The 6365-nt window shown below is 45.3% G+C and overlaps 1 long non-coding RNA gene across 1 annotated transcript; it reads left to right on the plus strand.

The window, feature by feature from the left end:
• Positions 1-724: 724 nt before the first annotated feature.
• LOC132210675 (uncharacterized) lies at positions 725-5886 on the plus strand. The gene is made up of 3 exons (XR_009446814.1): positions 725-834; positions 1683-1737; positions 5621-5886. It is a non-coding gene; the product is annotated as an uncharacterized LOC132210675 (long non-coding RNA).
• The last annotated feature ends 479 nt before the right edge of the window (positions 5887-6365 follow it).

The raw sequence follows: 6365 nt of genomic DNA on the forward strand, positions 1-6365 counted from the left end.
GCTCAGATTGTGGGTGAGGTTGTTGACTTGTTCTCGATCAGACGTTTCATTACCATGCTAGGTAACATTGTCAGTGGCCACTCCGATGAAGTGATCTTATTCTACTCTGCTTTCAATTTATATTGTTTGGTCCATTATGGTGGATAGTGTCATTTCCAGTTTTGATCTGTATGGGTTTGTATATGGGGTCCAATTCTAGAACAAAGAATAAAGAAAATTACAGCACAGGTACAGGCCCTTTGGCCCTCTGTGTGACAAAGTGGCTGAATGAGAACAAGCTAGCTCGGCGAGCAATTCAACAACCTCAGCCTTAACATTTGTGATTCTCTGCAAACAGTGAGACTTTGTGGGTACTAAGAGGGGGAGCAGTCTTGATCTGTCTTGCTTTTTGCCCAGCCTTGTGGAGTGTTGATCACAATCCAGCTTGACACGTGCATTCTGGGGTGTTAGAAATAAACTGGGCATATGCCACAGATTTTATTACTTTAGAAACACTTTGCTGTTTTGTTCAGAACCATGGAATATTATGTTGCTAATCTTTGAGTAAATATTCATGTTCCAAACTAGATTATAACGTGAACGTTCTTTAATTTTCTCTTCTCTTCATGTTCTCTTTTTCCACCTCTACATTCTGTCCATCAACTTCCCACGTATCCTACACTTCACCGCCACTTGCAAGGCAGCCGTCATATAGATGTCCCTCAGCGGAAAATGAGGCCGCCATGTTGGGTGTCCCATCTTGTCCTCAGTTGCCGATGGGTTGTTGGGAGCGGAAGTTCGGCCATTTTGAGCGCGTCTTCTTGCGGAGCCGAAAGAGAGAGAGACGCTGTGCGGGTAAGACATTAGGAGAACAAAGTGTGAAGCTGGATGAACACAGCTCGTGAGAAGACAGGGCAGGGGCGAGACGCGATTCACACTCTACACGGAACGTGTACGTGAAGATCATACACACCTCTCACCCACAAACCAACACAAACACTATCTCACAGTTAGTCTACCTTCACACTAACCCTCCGACAGTGCAGCACTCCCTTGGCACTGACCCTCCGACGGTGCTCGCTCCCTCAGCACTGACTCTCTGACAGTGCGGCATCCCTCTCAGCACTGACTCTCCGACAATGCAGCACTCCCTCGGCACTCACCCGCCGACAGTACCCGCTCCCTCAGCACTGACTCTCCGACGATGCAGCACTCCCTCGGCACTGACCCTCAGACATTCCGGCGTTCTCTCAGCACTGACCCTCTGACAGTGCCTGCTCCCTCAGCACTGACCCTCCGACGGTGCGGGCCCTCCGGCGCGACGCTCTGTCGGCGCTGACTCTCCCTGGTGCCCTGAAAGGTCCCCTACAATATTAAAATGTCAGGCTCCGTAGATTGCCCATATCTCTCACTTGAAACTTGTATCCACTGCTTTCTGTCTGAGTGGAGTGGAAATGGCATTGAGGCATGGTTAAACTAAAAACAGAAACAGTGCAAGGCAGCGATGCTGCTGTAGGGGTGACATTTGATTTTTGCAGTGTGGTGTGAGGAGCAGCAGTTTTCTGAACCTGAGCATGACACCTGTGTTGTATTCACATTGTTTCTGAAGCTTTCAGTGTAGTACTCATTGGCTGGTGAGTACCATTCTAAACGTTTTGGCAGCTTTTGACTTTGGCTGAACTTGGTTTCTTGTTTTGATCAAGGGTTTAGAGCGTAGCAGTTGAGCAGCAGAGAGTGTTACTCAAGGAAGACTTTAAGGTAAGTGTTCTTAAAATATATTTCCCTAGCTGTTGCATAGGCTGTTGGTGTCTGATTACTTGTTTACTGCTGGCCATTGTGGATTTGTCTGTGAAGAGTACTTGTATCTTGATTGTAATAGAAATTCAGTAAACAATCTGTTCTGGGATCAGTTTTCAATTTTTCAGCTGGTTTATACTACATGCTGGGGATAGTCTACAGAAATCTCATCCAATGAAGGATCTGAATCTTAATTAATGTGCACGTACAGTGGCCAAAGCAATGGAATAAAAGCTATAGCTGTGAACTTGACTATCGCAAACCTGTCTTGGCACATTGTGTTTCGAGTCTTGAATCCATTTGATTTTTCAGCCTGCTGGAGGTAGAGACTCCAAGTGCAGGGTTTAACATTGCGTAATCTAATGATGAGTTGTTTGAAGGTGAAGGATATATGTATTGGGAGCTTTCATTCAATGATTAGTTGAACAGGTATCAGGAGAGACTTATGGCTGTCACCCATTAATTTTGTTTAATTTATTGTACAAATTGGCATTCTAAAGAGCATAAAACAACACTCAGTTTGTTGTGAGAGATAATAGGAACTGCAGATGCTGGAGAATCTGAGTTAACAAAGTGTAGAGCTGGATGAACACAGCAGGCTGAGCAGAAGAGCTGACATTTCGAGCTTAGACCCTTCATCAGAAATGGGGGAGGGGGGCTCTGAATTAAATAGGGTGAGAGGGGGAGGTGGATAGAGGAGAAGATAGATGGAGAGGAGACAGGCTGGTCAAAGAGGCGGGGATGGAGCCAGTAATGGTGAGTGTCAGTAGGGAGGGGATAGGTCAGTCCAGGGAGGACGGACAGGTCAAGGGGGAGGGATGAGGTTAGTATGTAGGATATGGGGGTGTGGCTTGAGGTGGGAGGAGGGGATATAGGGAGGCGGAGACGAGCTGGCCTGGTTTTGGGATGCAGCTGTGGGGGAGGGGAGATTTTGAAGCTTTTGAAGTCAACATTGATACCATTTGGCTGCAGGGTTCCCAAGTGGAATATGGGTTGCTGTTCCTGCAACCTTCGGGTGGCATCGTTGTGGCACTGCAGGAGGCACAGGATGGACATGTCGTCTAAGGAATGGGAGGGGGCGTTGAAACGGTTTGCAACTGGGACATGCAATTGTTTATTGCGAACCGAGCGTAGGTGTTCTGCAGAGTGGTTCCCAAGCCTCTGCTTGGTTTCCCTGACGTAGAGGAGGTCACATCGGGTACAACGGATGCAGCATACCACATTGACAGATGTGCAGGTGAACATCTGCTTGATGTGGAAAGTCGTCTTGTGGCCTGGGATGGGGGTGAGGGAGGAGGTGTGGGGCAGGTGTAGCACTTCCTGCGGTTGCAGGAGAAAGTGCCAGGTGTGAGGTTGGAGGGGAGTGTGGAGCGGACAAGGGAATCGCAGAGAGAGTGGTCCCTCCGGAAAGCAGACAAGGGTGGGGAGGGAAAAATGTCTTTGGTGGTAGGATCAGATTGCAGACGGCAGAAGTGTCGGAGGATGATGCGTTGTATCCAGAGGTTGGTGGGGAGGTACGTGAGGATTCTCTTTTGGTGGTTATTATGGGGACCAGGTGTGAGGGATGAGTTGCGGGAGACACAGTCGAGGGCAGACACTGGGAGAATGTGCAAACTCCACACAGACAGTTGCCCGAGGCTGGAATCAAACTTGGATCCCTGGTGCTGTGCTGCTGCAGTGCTAACCACTGAGCCACCGTACCGCCCCGATCTGCCTCTCCCTGTTTATTTCAGAACCCCCCCCCCCATTTCTGATGAAGGGTCTAGGCCCGAAATGTCAGCTTTTCTGCTCCTAAGATGCTGCTTGGCTTGCTGTGTTCATCCAGCTCTACACTTTGTTAACTCAGTTTGTTGTGGCCCATCCTGCCTGGAGGTTGTGAGCAGTCTCCTGCGGGATTCTCACATCATCAGATTCTTCCCACTTGACACCTGGGAATCAATGTCCAATGCAATCCACTTGTTGAAGGTATGTCTGTGATAGTGTGGAGGAGGCAGTTCCAGGTTATGACTGGGTCATTGTGAAAGGATGGGGAGTGTCTTGGCGGGAGCTTAGAGGTGTTGAAACCAGCTTTTCTTTTTTTTTGAGGGCTTGCTCTTCTGGTTTTGTAAGCATTTCAGTCCCAGGCTTCCGATCTTTGGTTACCCGATGTGGGAGTGGGAGGAGGGGTGGTAAGGACATTCTCATCCATTGAAACATGGAAGTTAGGAGCAAGAGAAGACCATTTACCTCTTTTGAGCTCGCTCTGCCATTCAATGTGATCTTGGCCGATCATCCAATATCCCCCTTTCTCCCCATACCCTTTGATTCATTTCGTATTCACAAATATATCTAGCTCCTTCTTGAAATTTTGGCCCAACTTTCTGTAGCAAGGAATTCCGCAGTTTCACTACTTACATGAAGAAATTTCTCCTCATCTTGGTCCTCAATGCACTACTGTATGTCCTTAGCCTGAACCCCTGACCTTGGACACCCCAGACATCAGGAACATCCTTCCTGCGTTTACTCTGTTAAATCCTGTTGGGATGTTATGTGTTTCTAAACAGCACCTTGACATCTTTCTGAACTCGAGTGCAGCCCTAACTGATCTTGTGTCTCAATGTTTCAATCTTGCTATTCCAAGGATCAGTCTGGTAAACCTTTTTTCAAATCCCTGTGTAACCAGAATATCCTTCCCCAGAGAAGGAGAACAAAACTGCACATAATATTCCAAATCTGGTCTCTCCAAGGCTGTTTACAATTGCAGCAAGATATCCTGTACTTGGATTCTATTGCTATTTAAACCAACAAGACATTTGCTGCCTTCACCGCTTGCTCCACCTGCATGCTTGCTTTCAGCAACGGTATAAAAGGTCACACACATCTCATTACACCTCTCCCTTTCCAAATCTGTTACCAGTCAGGTAATCTGCCTTCTTGTTTCTGCCACCAAAGTGGATAACGTCACATTTATCCACGTTATACAGCATCTGCAAAACATTTACCACTCACTCAATTTGTCCAGATCACACTAAAGCATCATGGCACCCTCCTTACAGCTCGCTCTCCCACCCGGTTTTGTGTTATCTGCAAAATTGGAGATATTGTATTTAGTTTCTTCATTGAAATTGTTAACATATATTGTACAAAGCCGGGATCCAAGTACCCTGAGCTACCATCCTTGTCATTGGCTGACGGTCAGAGAGCATCTGTTTATTTCTTTCTTTTTCTACAAACCAATTTTCTATTCCTGTCAGTACACTACCCCTAGTTTCATGCACTTTGTTTTCATGCTAACCTCTTATATGAGACCATGGTAAAAAGCTCTCTGAAAGTGCAAGTAAACCTCATCACTGGCTTTCCTATCAACTCTACTACTTCTCAAAATTCCAGCAGATTTGTTGAGCAAGGTTTCCCTTTGTAAATCCATGCTGACTCTATACAATGCTGCTTTTGTGATATGATCATTAGCAGGTCCAAAGGACCATTAACAGGTGCAGGTAGTTGTGGGTATCATTTGACCCAATACCCTTCTTCTCTTCTTTAGGTTTTGAATGTACTTCAGTGTCTCTGGAAAGGGAACATGTGGTGTCTGCTTATATTCCTGTGGCTGTCTAAGACTGATGGGTACCACCAGAGATAAATTACATTATATAAGTTCAGGGAGTTGCGTTTTGATTTCATTTGTTAAGTTTTTGTTTAATGTTCTGTTTTTATTAATGATAAAGTAGTGGGTTGTACAGTGAGGAGCTGTACTGGCGATTGACGGTATAATAAGGAGCTCGACGTTTATTATGGCTCACTTTGTCAAAGAATCTAAAACTTGATAATTGACCACTGGTTTCCTCATTCACCAACTGGCTTTCAGGAGTTTATCACAGCAGCTGATAAAGGGGCTCTGGAGGTGAAGGTTGGAATCAAAGAAACTCTTAGTTGAAGACAGAAGATTGTTCACAAGAGCAACTGAGATTACAATGAGCCAGAGCAAGTGTGGAATTCGTAAGCTTGACTTGTTTTAAGTTTATGATGACAATACTAAAAAGTGATTCCATGAGAAATAGCTGGAGTAAGCTGCTGTGCTGCTTTACCACTAATGTAATCTCTACTCCGGTACTTGTGTTATTAAATAAACTTTTCGTGAAATAAAACTGAATGTGTAATGTGATATAACATTTATTTTTGGCAACTCCCTGGATCTGCAGTTTATCTGATCTGGCTATTCCTTTTAACAAACCCTATGTTTTTATTAGAATGCTAGGGAAGTGTTAATGCCTTCACACGGTAGCAATCAGAGAAAGCAAATAAGCTGCACGGTCAATTTCCTTTGCCGAAGGAAATGTTGTGCTCATCGAAGGGATGTGCGCAAAACATGAAACTGTAACAGGTAGTGGATAGATAGCGATTAAAAAAATGCATAGGGATTAGATTTAGCCATTGGCTAAGTTCTTGTATGTTATTACAGGGAAATTTGATAATCACGGTTTTTTGAGACCTATGTGAAAATGTGAACATTGTGGTGATAAATAATAGTGAAAAGTTGGTTTACTAATGTATGCTATTCACGGGATCACACGGTGAAATGCTGCTTCAAACCAAACTGCAAGTTGACAACT

This window comes from Stegostoma tigrinum, chromosome 17 (genome assembly GCF_030684315.1).
Source record: "Stegostoma tigrinum isolate sSteTig4 chromosome 17, sSteTig4.hap1, whole genome shotgun sequence".
In the NCBI taxonomy this organism is placed as follows: domain Eukaryota; kingdom Metazoa; phylum Chordata; class Chondrichthyes; order Orectolobiformes; family Stegostomatidae; genus Stegostoma; species Stegostoma tigrinum.